The sequence below is a fragment of the Hemiscyllium ocellatum genome, chromosome 14, assembly GCF_020745735.1.
Source record: "Hemiscyllium ocellatum isolate sHemOce1 chromosome 14, sHemOce1.pat.X.cur, whole genome shotgun sequence".
Classification (NCBI taxonomy): domain Eukaryota; kingdom Metazoa; phylum Chordata; class Chondrichthyes; order Orectolobiformes; family Hemiscylliidae; genus Hemiscyllium; species Hemiscyllium ocellatum.
In genome coordinates this window covers 117,128-135,757 of record NC_083414.1, presented here as the reverse complement: position 1 = coordinate 135,757, position 18,630 = coordinate 117,128, and the positions used below count along the sequence as shown (strand labels likewise).

The 18,630-nt window shown below is 45.3% G+C and overlaps 1 protein-coding gene across 1 annotated transcript in view; it reads right to left on the bottom strand.

Annotated features, from left to right (window-relative positions):
- Positions 1-18,630, bottom strand: part of stimate (STIM activating enhance) — a 141,741-nt gene that overhangs the window by 34,346 nt on the left and 88,765 nt on the right. The gene's annotated exons all lie outside the window — the stretch shown is intronic.

The following is an 18,630-nucleotide window of genomic DNA, read 5'->3' as shown; positions in this document are numbered from 1 at the left end:
TTTACCAAGCAGATTTAATCCCATAATCTCTTCCCATAGTCCACATCACACAACCACCACACTTGCAACTCCATTGCATATCAGAAAGATAATTGAATGCAACTGAAAAGCTGGAATATCCATCACAAAAAAACAAGCGTTACAGCACAGGAGACGACCATTTGGCCCAATATGCCTGCACTGGTCCACAAAATTAGTATCATAACCTAGTGCCAATCTCCTGCTTCATTTCCCCCTCTACCCCTGCATATTATTTTTATCCAAATAATCACCAAGTGCTTCTTGAATGCTGCATTTGATTCTGCATTCACCTCATTTCCAGGCAATACATTCCATTCCTGAACTATTTGAGGAGTGAAAAGGTTTCTCCTCACTTCACCTTTGTTTCTTTTGGAGATCACTTCAGTACGGTAAGGAAAAAAAAGGGGGGAGGATATAAACCAAAATGGGGGGAACCAAACCAAACCAACATCCATTATCTCTTACAGTTTATCTAAGAGAGTCCAAGAATTCCTTAGCTTTTTCTGGCGATCCGAAGTTATACACGGATCCTTCATGGTTAAAGCGTAGTGTCGCTGGGTAGCGAGTACTGAATATTTAAGTCCCTTAAACGCTTCTTCGCCTCGTCGAATGCCTTCCTCTTTCGGACCAGAACTGGGGAAAAGTCCTGGAATAACATGATCTTGGATCCTTTATAGATCATAGCTTGGGGGTCTTTTCCAAGATTTCTAGAAGCTTCTAGGAGTATGTGCCTCTCCTTATAGCTCTGCAGCCAGAACAGGACCGGGCGCGGGCGCTGGTTCGAGCCGGGCCCGCGTATTGCGACCGGTTAGGCCCATCCCACCCTTACCTGGCCTGATCCAGCTTCCAAATTTAAAAGCTGTGGCAGCCACTGCTCGAGGAATGCTGTAAGCTAGTCTTCCTCTTCCCGATCAGGAAGGCCCAGCAAATGAATATTTTTTCAACGACCTCGATTATCAAGGTCGTCAATGTAATTCTCCAAGGTCCGTACTCGCTGTTCGAGAGTCCGGACCTGATCCACAGCCGATTGCGCTGTAGTCTCGGAGGTCACGGCCTTTAACTCCGCCCCTCCGACTCGGCGCTCGATTTCCTGGATGTCTCGGTCGTGCTTCTGCAGCGCGGCCGAGAGTGAGTCGCATCGATTTCGGGATTCTTTGATAAAGGCGTCGATCTTCACATCCAGCTTGGAGATCATTTCCACAAGGCTTGCCACTGTAGGTAAGTCCCCCGGGGCGGCTGTGGACGCCTCAGCTGCAGCTGGAGAGGGTGGGGGAGGGGTTCCTGCTTGCTGAGAGCTGCGGGCTCCCTTCCCTTTGGTCATTTTCACTAAATATTAGATTGTTTAAATTTAATACTAAGTAACTAATTAAATTAAACAGCTATTATAAATGATTTGGTGAGTGTGGTGGGGGTGGGTGACCCACTTTACCCAAGTCTTGGGAGGAGCACTATAGACTCAGACTTGCTGGGTCACCGCCATCTTGGATCCCGGAGATCACTTCAAATCTGTGCCTGCTTGTTCCTGCTCCGATTGGGAACAATTTATCCCAATAGACTCTATTCAACCTGTCCATGATTTTGATCAATTTTATCAGGTTTCCTCTAGCCTCTCTCTCTCCAAGGAGAACAGTCCCAAAGTCTTCAATCTGTCCTCATACTTAGGACCATTATTACAAAACACTTCTGTACTCACTCCAATGCATTCCCATCCTTGCTACCCATAACTGTACACAATTCTCAAGGGGAGGTCAACAAGTGTCTTATACAAGTCTAGATTAGAGCAGTGCTGGAAAAGCACAGGTCAGGCAGCATCCGAGCAGCAGGAAAATTGACATTTGGGGCAAAAGCCTTTCATTAGGAATGAGCTCCTGTATAGAGTTGCAGCATAACCTTGTGGCTCTTAAACGCAATCCCCCTCCTAATGAAAGCCAACACACCATATAGCTTCTTGACAATCCTATCAACTTGGGGAATCTATGCACATGGACTCCAAGATCCCTCTATTCCTCCACACTGCCAAGAATTCTGCCTTTAACCCTGTATTCTGCATTCAAATTTGACCCTCCAAAGTGAATTACTACACACTTTTCCAGACTGAACTCCATCTGCCATTTCTGTGAGGAAGGCATATGGTGTACTGGGCTTTATTGGCAGAGGAATTGAGTTCCGGAGTCCTGAGGTCATTTTGCAGTTGTATAAGACTCTGGTGAGGCCTCATCTGGAGTATTGTGTGCAGTTTTGGTCGCCATACTATAGGAAGGATGTGGAAGCTTTAGAACGAGTGCAGAGGAGGTTTACCAGGATGTTGCCTGGAATGGTAGGAAAATCTTATGAGGAAAGGCTGAGGCACTTGGGGCTGTTCTCATTGGAGAAGAGAAGGTTTAGGGGAGATCTGATAGAAGTGTATAAGATGATTAGGGGTTTAGATAGGGTAGATACTAAGAACCTTTTACCGCTAATGGAGTCAGGTGTTACTAGGGGACATAGCTTTAAATTAAGGGGTGGTAGGTATAGGACAGATGTTAGGGGTAGATTCTTCACACAGCGGGTTGTGAGTTCATGGAATGCCCTGCCCGTATCAGTGGTGAACTCTCCTTCTTTATGGTCATTTAAGCGGGCATTGGATAGGCATTTGGAAGTTATTGGGCTAGTATAGGTTAGGTAGGATTCGGTCGGCGCAACATCGAGGGCCGAAGGGCCTGTACTGCGCTGTATCCTTCTATGTTCTATAGCTCATCCTTTCAATGTCCTGTTGCAACCGACAACAGCCCTTCACACTATACCACTTCATCAATCTTCGTGTCTTCGGCAAAGTTACTAACTCACCCTTCCACTTCCTCACCTAAGTCATTTATAAAAATCACAGAGCAGAGGTCCCAGAACCGATCTCTGCAGGACACCACTGGTCACCAAGCTCCAGGCTAAATACTTTCCATCTACCACCAACCAACTGTCTTCTATGGGCCAGCCAATTCTGTACCCATACAGCCAGATTTCCCTGTATCTCATACCTCCTTACTTTCTGAATGAGCCTTCCACATGGGGAACCTTATCAAACGCCTTGCTAATATCCATGTACACCCCATCCACTGCTCTACCTTCATCAATATGTTTTGTCACATCCTCAAAGACTTCAATAAGGTTTGAGAGGCATGACCTGTCCCTCACAAAGCCATGCTGACTATCTCTAATCAAGTTATGGTTTTCCAAGTAATCATAAATCCTGCCCCCAGAATCTTCTCCAGTACTTTACCCATCACAGACGTGAGACTGACTAGTTTATAATTCTTCGGATTATTTCTATTCTCTCTCGAACAAGGGAATAACATTTCGGTAAAAACAATGACTGCAGATGCTGGAAACCAGAGTCTAGATTAGAGTGGGCAAAAGCCGTATTCCTGATGAAGGGCTTTTACCCGAAACGTCGATTTTACTGCTCCTCTGATGCTGCCTGAACTGCTGTGCTTTTCCAGCACCACTCTAATCTAGACAAGGGAATAACATTTACCAAACTCCAATCATCTGGCACTACTCAGTGGACAGTGAAGATTCAAAGATCATCACCAAAGGCACAGCAATCTTTCCCCTCACTTCCTGTCATAACCTAGGGTATACCCTGTCTGGCCCAAGGGATTTATCTATCCTTACGATTTTCAACATTTTCAGCACTTCCTCCTTCTTAACATCAAGCTGCTCAAGTATATCAGCCTGCTTCACACTGAACTCAGAAACATCAAGGTTCCTCTCAGTAGTGAATACTGAAGCAAAGTATTCATTAAGAATCTCCCCAACCTCCTCCAAATCTAAGCGCAAGTTCCATCCACTATTCCTGACTGGCCCTACCCTCACTCTGGCCATTATCTTGTTCCTCACATAAATATTAAGGTTAAGGTTTTCCTTTTTCTAACCTGCTAAAACCTTTACATGCTTCCTTCCAGCTCGAAGTCCATTCTTCAGTTCTTTCCTGGCGACCTTATAACCCTCTAGAGCCTCGTATGATCCTTGCCTCCTCAACCTTAAATAAGCTTCCTTCTTCCTCTTGACTAGATGTTCCACATCCCTTGTCACGCAAGGTTCTTTCAACCTACCATCTCTTCCTTGCCTCAGTGGGACAAACCTGTTTAGCAATATCAGCAAATACTTCCTAAACAAACTCACATTTCTGTTATGCATTTTCCTGAGAACATCTGTTCCCAATTTAGGCATCCCAGTTTCTGCCTAAAAGCATTGTTAGTCCCCCTCCCCAAATCAAATACTTTCCCATACCATCTGCTCCTATCCCTCTCCATGAGTATAGTAAAGGTCAGGGAGTTGTAATCACTATCACCGAAATGCTCTCCCACAACGAGACCTGACATTTGACCTGGTTCGTTGCCAAGCACCAAATCCAATACAGCCTCCCCTCTAGTCGGCCTATCTACATATTGAGTCAGGAATTCTTCCTGAACACATCTGACAAAATCTGCTCCATCCAAACAATTTGAACTAAGGAGGTTCCAATCAATATTAGGGAAGTTAAAGTCATCCATGACAATAACCCTGTTACTTCTGCACCTTTCCAAAATCTGCCTCCTAATCAGTCCTCTGTATCTCTGTTGCTATTGGGGAATCTATGGAAAAGTCCAAATAAAGTGATTGCTCTTTTCAGTTTCTGACTTCTACCCATAATGGCTCACTAGACAAATCCTCCTCTATGACCTCCCTTTGTGCAGCTGCGATACTATCCCGTATTAGTAATGCCACTCCTCCACCTCTTATCTCCTACCTATTCCTTTTGAACCATCTAAACCCTGGAACATTCAAAACCATTCCTACCCCTGCAATATACAAGTTTCCGTAACGGCCACATCATAACTCCAAGTACTCACCTGTGCTCTAAGTTCATCACCCTTATTCCTGATAATTCTTGCATTAGAATAGACACACTTCAACCCATTACACTGATTGCACCTTTGCCATATCACGCGCCTACCCCTCCTCACAAACTCTCTGCACACTGTATCTAGCTATTCATTATCTAGTCTGAATTTGATCCATTACTCTGATTCCCACCCCCTTTGCAATCTCATTTAAACCCTCCCAAAGAGCTCCAGCAAACTTCCTGCCCAGGATATTGACGCCCCTCCAGTTCAGGTGCAACCCATCCTTCTTGTATATGTCCCACCTTATCCATAAGGTATTCCAATGATCCACATATGTGAACTCTTCCCCTCCTACATCAATCCTGCAGTCACGTGTTCATCTGCATTCACCCTCTATTCCTAGCCTCACTAGCACATGGCACAGGTAGCAATTCTGAGGTTACTACTCTGCTCACCTCCTTGCTTTTGTACTCAATACTCCTATTAATAAAGTCAAGAACACTGTATACTTTATTAACAATCTCTTCACCTGTTCTGCTATTTTCAATGAGCTGTGCACAGATACGCCTTGTTAAGAATTATACTCCCTATTCTGTATTGATTTTCAAAGTTCATCCTGCCAAAATACATCAACTCACATTTCTCTGCATTGAAAATCATCTTCCATTGATGTAGTCACTCCAAAGGTGGAGGCATTTCAGTCTCCTGAGTCAATGGGACTGTGGCTGCTCTGTGGCTTAACTTCATATATCTGCCTTTGGCCCATATAGACTTGGAGTCATAGAGATGTACAGCATGGAAACAGACCTTTCAGTCCAACCCATCCACGCCAACCAGATATCCCAACCCAATCTAGTCCCACCTGCCAGCACCCGGCCCATATCCCTCTAAACCCTTTTTATTCATATACCCATCCAAATGCCTTTTAAATGTTGCAATTGTACCAGCCTTCACCACTTCCTTTGGCAGCTCATTCCATACATGTACCACCCTCTGAAAAAGTTGTCCCTTAGGTCTCTCTTATAGCTTTCCCCTCTCAGCCTAAACCTATGTCCTCTAGTTCTGGACTCCCCCACCCCAGGGAAAAGTCTGTCTATTTATCTTATCCATGCCTCTCAGTATCCCTTAATACTTATACTTAATAAAAACCTCTCTCTCAAATTTAAAATTAACAACTGATCTAGCATCAATGGGCATTTGTTGAAACAGTTTATCATTACTTATCCTATCTTTTCCTGTTAGTTTAGATGACCCCTCAACTGTAAATTCTAGAAAAAACAGGCCTAATTTGTGCAATCTCTCCTTATAACTTAAACCTGATGCTCAAGGATGCTGCAAAGATATCTGTTAAGGGCCGAGCTATTTCCTATCTCGCTTCCCTCAGTAACCTGGGATAGACCCAGGTAGATTAGCCAGTAATATTAGAAATGATAGTAAAAGTTTCTTTCAATACATAAGAAACAAATGACAGGCAAAAGTAGACATTGGGCCACTTCAAACTGATGCTGGAAGGCTAGTGGTGGGAGATAAGGAAATAGCTGGAGAACTTAATAAGTACTTTGCACCAGTCTTCACAGTGGAAGACATGAGTAATATCCCAACAATTAAAGGGAGTCAGGGGGCTGAGTGGAGTATGGTTGCCATTACAAAAGAGGTAAAGCTAGAAAAGCTAAAAGATCTTAAAATTGACAAATCTCCTGGCCCCGATGGGCTACATCCTAGAGTTCTGAGGGAGGTGGCGGAGGAAATAGCGGAGGCGTTGGTTGAGAGCTTTCAAAAGTCACTGGAGTCAGGGAAAGTCCCGGATGATTGGAAGACCGCTGTTGTAGCCCCATTGTTCAAGAAAGGTTCAAGACAAAAGATGGAAAATTATAGGCCAATTAACCTAACCTCGGTTGTTGATAAAATTCTAGAATCCATCATTAAGGATGAGATTTCTAAATTCTTAGAAGAGCAGAGTCTGATTAGAACAAGTCAACATGGATTTAGGAAGGGGCGGTTGCGCCTGACAAACCTGTTAGAATTCTTTGAAGAGGTAACAAGTAGATTAGACCAAGGAAACCCAGTCGATGTGGTCTATCTAGACTTGCAAAAAGGCCTTTGATAAGGTGCCACACAAGATGCTGAGTAAGGTGAGGGCCCATGGGGTTTGAGATGAGCTACTGGCATGAATTGAGGAATGGTTGTCTGACAGAAGGCAGAGAATTGGGATAAAAGGTTCTTTTTCGGAATGGCAGCCAGTGACAAGCGGTGTCCCACATGGTTCAGTGTTGGGGCCGCAGCTGTTCACGTTATATATTAATGATCTGGATGAAGGGATTGGGGCATTCTAGTGATGTTTGCTGATGATAGGTGGACAGGCAGGTAGTACTGAGGAAGTGGGGAAGCTGCAGAAGGATCTAGACAGTTTGGAAGACTGGTCCAGGAAATGGCTGATGAAGTTCAATATGAGCAAATGAGAGGTCTTGCACTTTGGAAAAACAATACAAGCATGGACTACTTTCTAAACCGTGAGAAAATTCATAAAGCCAAAGTACAAACGGATCTGGAAGTGCTAGTTGAGGATTCTCTAAAGGTAAACATGCAGGTTGAATCTGTGTTAAAGAAAGTGAATACAATGTTGTCATTTATCTCAAGAGGGTTAGAATATAAAAGCAGCGATGTGCTACTGAGACTTTATAAAGCTCTGGTTAGGCCCCATTTGGAGTACTGTGTCCAGTTTTGGGCCCCACACCTCAGGAGGGACATACTGGCACTGGAGCGTGTCCAGCGGAGATTCACACGGATGATCCTCGAAATGGTAGGTCTAACATACGAGGAATGGCTGAGGATCCTGGGATTGTACTCATCGGAGTTTAGAAGGTTAAGGGGAGATCTAATAGAAACTTACAAGATAATACATGGCTTGGAAAGGGTGGACGCTAAGAAATTGTTTCTGTTAGGCGAGGAGACTAGGACCTGTGGGCACAGCCTTAGAATTAGAGGGGGTCAATTCAGAACAGAAATGCGGAGAGATTTCTTCAGCCAGAGTGTGGTGGGCCTGTGGAATTCATTGCTGCGGAGTGCAGTGGAGACCGGGACACTAAATGCCTTCAAGGCAGAGATTGATAAATTCTTGATGTCACAAGGAATGAAAGGCTACTGGGAGAATGCGGGTAAGTGGAGTTGAAATGCCAATCAGCCATGATTAAATGGCGGACTGGACTCGAAGGGCCGAATGGCCCTACTTCCACTCCTGTCTTATGGTCTTATGGACCCCATCTGGACCTGGGGTCTTGTCCACTTTAATGCATTTTAAGAATACCAACACTTCCCCTCCCCTTATGCTGACTTGACCCAGAGTAATCAAACATCTATCCCTAAACTCAATAATGTTGGAATATTGCTTGCAATTCTGGCCTTTTTCCTATCAGAAAGATGTTGTGAAACTTGAAAGGGTTCAGAAAATATTTACAAGGATGTTGCCAAGGTTGGAGGATTTGAGCTATAAGGAGAGCTTGAATAGGCTAGGGACGTTTTCCCTGGAGTGTCAGGGACTGACTTTTTAGAGGTTTATAAAGTCATGAGGGGCACGGATAGGATAAATAGACAATGTTTGTGAGAAGATTTGTAGCTCGGGTGCTTGTTGTTGTGGTTCTGTTCACCTAGTTGGGAATTTGTGTTGCAGACGTTTCACCCCTGTCTAGGGGACATCCTCAGTGCTTGGGAGCCTCCTGTGAAGCGCTTCTGTGATGTTTCCTTCTGCATTTATAGTGGTTTGTCTCTGCCACTTCCGGTTGTCAGTTCCAGCTGTGCGCTGCAGTGGCTGGTATATTGGGTCCAGGCCGATGTGTTTGTTGATAGAATCTATGGATGAGTGCCATGCCTCTAGGAATTCCCTGGCTGTTCTCTGTTTGGCTTGTCCTATAATAGTAGTGTTGTCCCAGTCGAATTCATGTTGCTTGCCATCTGCGTGTGTGGCTACTGAGGATAGCTGGTTGCATCGTTTCATTTCGTGGCTAGTTGGTGTTCATGGATACGGATGGCTAGCTGTCTTCCGGTCTGTGTTATGTAGTGTTTTGTGCAGTCCTTGCATGGGATTTTGTACACTACATTGGTTTTGCTCATGCTGGGTATCGGGTCCTTCGTCCTGGTGAGTTGTCTCAGTGTGGCTGTTCGTTGTTTGTGAGCTGTTATAAGACAATAAGACCATAAGACATAGGAGTGGAAGTAAGGCCATTCGGCTCATCGAGTCCACTCCGCCATTTAATCATTGGCTGATGGGCATTTCAACTCCACTTACCAGCGTTCTCCCCGTAGCCCCTAATTCCTCGAGACAACAAGAATCTATCAATCTCTGCTTGAAGACATTTAGCGACCCGGCCTCCACTGCACCCTGTGGCAATGAATTCCACAGGCCCACCACTCTGGCTGAAGAAATGTCTCCGCATTTCTGTTCTGAATTGACCCCCTCTAATTCTAAGGCTGTGTCCACGGGTCCTAGTCTCCTCGCCTAACGGAAACAATTTCCTAGCGTCCACCCTTTCCAAGCCATGTATTATCTTGTACGTCTCTATTAAGTCTCCCCTTAATCTTCTAAACTCCAATGAATACAATCCCAGGATCCTCAGCCGTTCCTCATATGTTAGACCTACCATTCCAGGGATCACCTGTGTGAATCTCCGCTGGACACGTTCCAGTGCCAGTATGTCCTTTCTGAGGTGTGGGGACCAAAACTGGACACAGTACTCCAAATGGAGCCTAACCAGAGCTTTATAAAGTCTCAGTAGCACCAGAGCTTTATAAAGTGTCAGTAGCACATCACTGCTTTTATATTCCAACCCTCTTGAGATAAGTGACAACATTGCATTCGCTTTCTTAATCACGGACTCAACCTGCATGTTTACCTTTAGAGAATCCTCGACTAGCACTCCCAGATCCCTTTGTACTTTGGCTTTACGAATTTTCTCACTGTTTAGAAAGTAGTCTATGCTTTTATTCTTTTTGCCAAAGTGCAAGACCTCGCATTTGCTCACGTTGAATTCCATCAGCCATTTCCTGGACCACTCTCCCAAACTGTCTGTCTAGATCCTTCTGTAGCCTCCCCACTTCCTCAGTACTACCTGCCTGTCCACCTAACTTCGTATCATCGGCAAACTTGGCTAGAATGCCCCCAGTCCCTTCATCCAGATCATTAATAGATAATGCGAACAGCTGTGCCCCAACACTGAACCCTATGGGACACCGCTCGTCACCGGCTGCCATTCCGAAAAAGAACCTTTTATCCCAACTCTCTGCCTTCTGTCAGACAGCCAATCCTCAATCCATACCAGTAGCTCACCTCAAACACCATGGGCCCTCACCTTGCTCAGCAGCCTCCCATGTGGCACCTTATCAAATGCCTTTTGAAAGTCTAGATAGACCACATCCACTGGGTTTCCCTGGTCTAACCTACTTGTCACCTCTTCAAAGGATTCCAACAGGTTTGTCAGGCATGACCTCCCCTTACTAAATCCATGTTGACTTGTTCTAATCAGACTCTGCTCTTCTAAGAATTTCGAAACCTCATCCTTAATGATGGATTACCAACAACCGAGGTTAGGTTAATTGGCCTATAATTTTCCATCTTTTGTCTTGATCCTTTCTTGAACAAGAGGGTTACAACAGCGATCTTCCAATCATCCGGGACCTTCCCTGACTCCAGTGACTCTTGAAAGATCTCAACCAACGCCTCCGCTATTTCCTCAGCCACCTCTCTCAGAACTCTAGGGTGTATCCCATCGGGGCCAGGAGATTTATCAATTTTAAGACTTTTTAACTTTTCTAGCGCTATCTCTTTTGTAATGACAACCATACTCAACTCAGCCCTCTGACTCCCTTTAATTGTTGGGATATTACTCATGTCTTCCACTGTGAAGACTGACGCAAAGTACTTGCTAAGTTCTCCTGCTATTTCCTTATCTCCCATCACTAGACTTCCTGCATCAGTTTGAAGTGGCCCAATGTCTACTGTCGTTTGTTTCTTATGTATTGAAAGAAACTTTTACTATCATTTCTAATATTACCGGCTAGCCTACCTTCATATTTGATCCTCTCCTTTCTTATTACTCTCTTTGTTATCCTCTGTTTGTTTTTATAGCCTTCCCAATCTTCTGATTTCCCACTGTTCTTGGCCACTTTATAGGATCTCTCTTTTTCTTTGATACATTTCCTGACTTCCTTTGTCAGCCATGGTTGTCTAATCTTTCTTTTCTTGGGGATGAACCTCTGTACCGTGTCCTCAATTATACCCACAAACCCCTGCCATTTTTGCTCTACTGTCTTCCCCGCTAGCCTCTGCTTCCAGTCTATTTTTGTCAGTTCCTCTCTCATGCCCTTATAATTACCTTTATTTAACTGTAACACCATTACATCCGATTTTGCCTTCTCTCTATCAAACTCCAGACTGAACTCTACCATATTATGATCGCTACTTCCTAAGGGTTCCCTTACTTTAAGATCTTTTATAGAGTCTGGTTCATTGCAAAGCACTAGGTCCAGAATAGCCTGCTCCCTTGTGGGCTCCATGACAAGCTGTTCCAAAAAGCCATCCTGTAAGCGTTCCATGAATTCCCTTTCTTTGGATCCACTAGCAACATTATTTACCCAGTCCACCTGCATATTGAAGTCTCCCATGATCAATGTGACCTTGCCTTTCTGACATGCCTTCTCTATTTCCCAGTACATGTTGCGTCTCTGGTCCTGACCACTGTTATGAGGTCTGTACACAACTCCAATTATGGCTTTTTTGCCTTTGTGGTTCCTCAATTCCACCCACACAGACTCCACATCATCCGACGCTATGTCATTCAGTGCCATAGATTTAATTTTGTTCTTAACTAACAAGGCAACCCCACCCCCTCTGCTGACTTCCCTGTCTTTTCAATAAGTTGTAAATCCTTGGAGGTTAAACTGCCAGTCCTGACCCCCCTGTAACCAAGTCTCTGTGATGCCTACCACATCATAATCATTCACTATGATCTGTGCCATTAGTTCATCTGCTTTGTTAAAAATGCTACGAGCATTCAGATAAAGTGCCTTAATGCTAACTTTCTTATCATTAGCGATATTGGAAGTCATATGATGTCCTAAGTTATCCTTGCTTTTTTCTGCATTCCCAATCTGCCTCAATTTTAAATCCACCTGGACACATGCTATCCTGCTGCTTATCTTTCCATTTAACGCCATACTCCCTGTCGCTTTCACTTTCCCTTCCCCCCAACTCAGAAGTTTAAAGTCCTACTGACCACCCTATTTATCCTCTTTGCTAGAACATTGGTACCTGATCGGTTCAGGTGGAGACCGTCCCAACGGTACAGATCCCCCCGTTCCAAAACTGATGCCAATGCCCCATGAAGTGGAATCCCTCTTTCCCACCCCAATCCCTTGGCCACATGTTTACTTGCCTAATTTTCTTGTCCCTATGCCAATTGGCACGTGGCTTGGGCAGTAATCCGGAGATTATGACCCTTGAGGACCTGTGCTTCAATTTCCTGCCGAGTGCTTCGTAATCCCCAAACAGGTCCTCCACCCTAGTCTTGCCTATGTTGTTAGTACCAACGTGGACCACAACAACTGGATCCTCCCCCTCCCGCTCCAATATCCTTTCAAGCCGGTCAGAGATGTCCCGCACCCTGGCACCGGGCAGGCAACACACCATGTGAGACTCCCGATCCGGCTTGCAAAGGATACTATCTGTCCCCCTAATTATAGAATCCCCTATAACCACTACTTGTCTATTAGCTCCCCCCTCTTGAATGGCCTTCTGCACCATGGTGCCTTGGTCAGTTGGCTCATCCTGTCCAGATCCGAACAGGGAGCAAGAATCTTGTACCTGTTGGACAAGGTCAAGGGCTGAGGCTCCTCCACTCCTGAACTCAGGTTCCCCCAACCTGCTTCACTTATAGTCACACTTTGATGTGCCTGATCACTAGCTGAATGTGAATTACTTAATCTCCCAGGTGTGACTGCCTCCTGAAACAAAGCGTCCACGTAACTCCCCCCCTCCCGAATGTGCCGCAGTGTTTGAAGCTCAGATTCCAGATCATCAATTCTGATCCGGAGTTCTTCCAGCAACCAACACTTGCTGCAGATGTGGTCACTGCCATTCATAATGGGATCAGCCAGTTCCCACATCATACAGCTACAGTCCTAGTGGTCGTAGTAATCTGGCTGTCAGTTCAGAAATGCTCTTGACGTATGTTAACGTGGTTAGTCCTTTGGGTTGCGGCATGTCCTCGTTCCGTTGTCTTTCCCTTAGGCATCTGTTGATGAAATTGCAGGCGTATCCGTTTTTGGCAAATACATTGTCGAGGTTTACTTCTTCCTCTTTCTGCAGTTCTGGTGTGCTGCAGTGTGTTCTGGCCCTTTTAAATAGTGTCTTGATGCAACTTCTTTTGTGTGTGTTGGGGTGGTTGCTTTCATAGTTCAGGACTTGGTCTGTGTGTGTAGCTTTCCTGTATACCTTCGTGCTGAATTCTCCGTTCGGTGTTCTCTGTACCATCATGTCTAGGATTGGGAGTTGGTTGTCCTTTTCTTCCTCTCTAGTGATTCTGATTCCTGTGAGTGTAGCATTGATGATTCGGTGTGTGTTTTCTATTTCTGTGTTTTTAATGATTACAAAGTTGTCATCCACATATCTGACCCAGAGTTTGGGTTGAATTTGCGGTAAGACTGTTTATTCTAATCTTCAGAAGCATTACAGCTTCTGTTAGGAGTCCAGAGATGGGTGAGCCCATGGGTGTGCCGTTGCTTTGTTCATATATTTGGTTGTTGAATGTGAAGTGTGTTGAGAGGTACAGGTCCAGTAGTTTGAGTATGCAGTCTTTGTTGATAGGTTCCCCTATCCATGAACACCAACTAGCCATGAAATGAAACGACCAGCTATCCTCAGTAGCCACACACGCAGATGGCAAGCAACATGAATTCAACTGGGACAACACTACTATTATAGGACAAGCCAAACAGAGAACAGCCAGGGAATTCCTAGAGGCATGGCACTCATCCACAGATTCTATCAACAAACACATTGACCTGGACCCAATATACCGGCCACTGCAGCGGACAGCTGGAACTGACAACTGGAAGCGGCAGAGACAAACCACTATAAATGCCGGAGGAAACAACACAGAAGCGCCCCACAGGAGGCTCCCAAGCACTGAGGATATCTCCTAGACAGGGGACAAAACGTCTGCAACACAAATTCCCAGCTCGGCGAACAGAACCACAACAATAAATAGACAAATGTCTTTTCCCTGGGGTACAGGTGTCTAGAACCAGAGGGCATAGATTTAGGATGAGACGCGAAAGATATAAAACAGACCCAAGGGGCAACCTTTTCACACAGAGGGTGGTATGTGTATGGAATGAGGTTCCAGAGAAAGTGGTAGAACTAGTACAATTGCAACATTTAAAAAGGCATCTAGACGGGTACATGAATAGGAAGGGTTTGGAGGGAGATGGGCCAGGTGCTGGCAGGTGGGACTAGATTGGGTTGGAATATCTGGTCGGCATGGTCGATTTGGGCCTAAGGGTCTGTTTCCGTGCTGTGCATCTCTATGACTCTATAATTGTCATGTCCCTCTCCTCGGTGAATACCAATGCAAAGTACTCGTCAAGAATCTCACACATTTTCTCTGACTCCATGTCCCCCAGTCTTGTCAAATCTCTAGCTCATGTAGGTCACTTGAGGTACCCAGAACACATTTTCAACTCATAAGGCTTACATCTGCCTTGGAGAAACACTTACGCACTACATCCAAGTTTTATAAATGCTCTTTATTGGTCTACCTGGTTATTAGCAAGTCATCTAGATATATGGCAACCTGGGGTAGACCTTGTAAAATATTATCCACTGTTCACTGGGACAGGCTGATGATTCTCCGAAAGGCAGATAGTTATCAGTATTAACTGTAGCATGCTTTTGGTATTCGTTTGCCCCTACCTCAATGAATTCCACACCCTCCATGACATGGAGCTCTTCCTCCGCGCTGCCTTCTTCGACGAAGCCTCCCTCTAAGAACTCCTTCTCCCGCCTCCAACCTTCCTTCTCCATTTGGCTCCACGCCCCCAACACCCACCACAGACCTTATACCCACCCTAGACCTCTTTGTTGCTAACTGATGACAGCTATCGGTTGCCTCAATTTGTCCACCCAACTCATCCACTCCAACATCACCCCCTCCAAAGGTGCAGCACTCCACTCTCTCCGTACCAAGCCCTGGTTCACTATCAAACCCGTTGACAAAGGCAGGGTGGTGGTAGTCTGGGAAACAGACCTCTATGTTAGAGGCCAATCACCAACTCTCTGACACCAGGTCCTACCTTCCTCTTGCTCATGACTTTACTGAGACCCATCATGCCAAAATCACTTGCACTGTCCGTGCCCTCATCGCCTCTGGTGATTTCCCCTGCGCTGCTTCCAATCTTATAGTCCCCGAGCCATGCACTGCTCGGTTCTATCTGCTCCCCAAGATCCACAAGCCCAACTACCCCAGCCGATCAATCATCTTGGCTTATCGTCCTATCTCGACTCCATCTTCTCCCCCTTGGTTCAGGCACTTCCCATCTACATCCGTGACACCAACCACACCCTCCATCTCTTCAGTAGCTTCCAGATCCCCAGCGCTTTATCTTCACTATGGATGTGCAGTCCTTATGCACATCTATACCCCACAAGGATGGCCTCCAGGCCCTCAGCTTCTTCCTCTCCAACGGACCTATCCAGTTCTCCTCCATCAATACCTTCCTCTGCCTTGTCGAACTGGTCCTCGCCCTCCATAACTTTTCCTTTAACTCCTCCCATTTTCTCCAAATCCAGGGGGTGGGCCCCAGCAACACCTGCTTCTTTGTCGGCTATGTCGAGCAGTCCCTCTTCAGCACCTACACAGGCACTGTGATCCAACTCTTCCACCATTACATTGATGATTACATCAGTGCAGCATCCTGCACCCAAGCTGAACTGGAACAGTTCATCGACTTCACCCACAACTTCCACTCCAACCTCAAATTCACCTGGTCCATCTTGAACATTTCCCTCCCCTTTCTTGACCTCTCTGTTTCCATCTCCAGCGACAGTCTCCAGACACATAGACTCCCACAACTACCTGGATTAGACCTCCTCCCACCCAGTATCCTGCAAGAACTCCATCCTCTTCTCCCAATTTCTCTACCTCCGTCGAATCCGCTCGGACGAGGAGATATTCTACTCCCAAGCATCCCAGATGTCTATCTATTTCAAACAACGTGATTCACTCCCCAGCCCCGTCATCCAGACAGCCCTGCAACTGCACCACCTCCACTCCTGTTCCACTGCTCTAAACCCCCCTCCAAATACTATAAAGACAGAGTCCCCCTTGTCCTCACCTACTACCCCACTAATCTCCACATCCAACGCATCATCCTTAAACACTTGCGCCAACTCCAACTAGACCCCACCACCAAGAACATCTTCCTCTCCTCACCCCTCTCAGCCTTCCGCAAGGACCATTCCCTTCAACAGCCCTTGAACTCCCAGGTACCTTGCCCTGCAACTGAAAAAAATGCAAAACAAGCTGGTACACCACCCTCTCAGCTCCACCAAGGGCCCCAAACAGTTCTTCCAGGTGAGACAGAGGTTCACCTGCCTCTCTTCCAAACTAGGTGCTTCTGATGTGGTCTTCTCTACACTGGGGAGATCAAATGTAAACTTAGGAAATGGTTCACCAAGCACCTCAGCCAGGTCCGCAGGGGCCGACCAGACATCTCAATCACTGCCTGTTTTAATTCTCCTTCCCACACCCTTTCAGACATCATCATCCTTGGCTTCTTCACTGCCACAACAACCAAATCAAATTGGAGGAACAACACCTCATCTTTCGCCTAGGCATCCTACAGCCCGGAGGACTCGATGTTGAGTTCTCCAATTTCAAATAATCTCCCTTCCTTTCCCAGCCCCTCCACCTCCTTTGCACGCCTCCCAGCCAACTACCGATTCATTTGTCCCATTGACCAACCAGATTGTACGCTCTCCCTGTCGTCACTTATCCCCACTTCTGCTTTTCATGAATCCATACTGTATCTACCCAATGCGATAACAGATTACAGATTCAAGCCACTTCCCCATTACAAAAGTGAGGCAAATGGGTCTATAATTACCTACCTCCTTTTTTAAAAGTTGGCCTCACATTTGCCATTTTCCAATCTGCCAGAACCACCCCAGAATTCAGAAAACTTTGGTAAAATTACCACAAGAGCATTTCCTATTTCTGCTGCCAGCTCTTAATACCCTGGAATGCATGCCAACATGGCCAAGAGATTTGTCCACCTTTAACAGCATTAGCTTGCCAACACTACAACTTTAGTGATAATGATTAGTTTCTAGATCCTCACCTGTTATAGCCTCCTTGTCATCAATTACTGGCATGCCATTTGTGTCTTCCACTGTGAAGATCGACACAAAATACCTGTCAACACATTGGCCATTTCCTCATTTTGCAATACTAAATCCCCCTCTTCTAAAGGTTTGTAAAATCATGAGGGGCATGGACAGAGTGAATAGCCAAGGTTTCTTCCCTGTAGTTGGGGAGTTGAAAACTAAAGGGAATAGGTTTAAGGTGGATGAGAAAGCTTCAAAGAGCACTTGTGTGGGAATATTTTCACACAGAGGGTGATGTGTTTATGGATTGAGCTGTCAGAGGAAGTTGTGGAGGTGGGTAGAATTACATTTAAAAGCCATCTGGATAGGTATATGAATAGGAAAGGTTTGAGGGAGAGGAGCCAAATGCTGGCAAGTGGAACTAGATCTTTTCGTGGTTTCGACTTCATTTACCTGTCATCTCACCACTGTCATCAATTCATTTACAGTTCAAAAAATTATCTATCTTCGCTTTAAAAACATTCAATGTGGAAGCCTTAACTATTTCGCTGGGCATGGAATTCCACAGATTTACAACCCTCTGGGGGAAGAAGTTCCTTCTCAATTTGGTCATAAATCTGCTCCTCCCTAATTTAGAGGCTATGCCCTCTTGTCCTAGTTTCACCCGCTAGTGGAAAAATCCTCTCTACTTATATCTTATCTATTCCATTCATAATTTTATATGTTTCTATCAGATCCCTCTTCAATCTTCTAAATTCCAATGACTATAATCCCAGTCTACTCAGGCTCCCTCATAAGCCAACCCCCTCAACTCCAGAATAAACCTAGTGAACCTCCTCTGCACCTGCTCCAGTGCCAGTACATCCTTTCTCAAGTAAGGAGACCAAAATTGCATCCAGCTGCAACATAACCTCCCTGTTTTTAAACTCAATCCTTTAGCAGTGAAGGACAAAATTCCATTTTCCTTCTTAATTACCTGTTGTACCTGCAGACCAACCTTCTGTGATTCATGCACAAGAACACCCAAGTCCCTCAGCACAGCAGCATGCTGCAAATTTTTTACCATTCAATTAATAGTCCTTTCTACTGTTATTCCCACCAAAATGGATGACTTCACATTTATTAACATTGTACTCCATCTACCAGACCTTTGCCCACTCACTTAAATGATCATGTCCTTTTGCAATGTTTCACAGTCCTCTGCACACTTGGCTCCACTGTTCAACTTAGTGTCATCTTCAAACTTTGGTTGGTCCCCAATCCCAAACCATTTATATAAATTGTGAACAACTGTGGTCCCAACATTGATCCCTGAGGCACACCACTAGTCACTGATCACCAAGCAAAAAAGCACTCATTTATCCCCATTCTTGG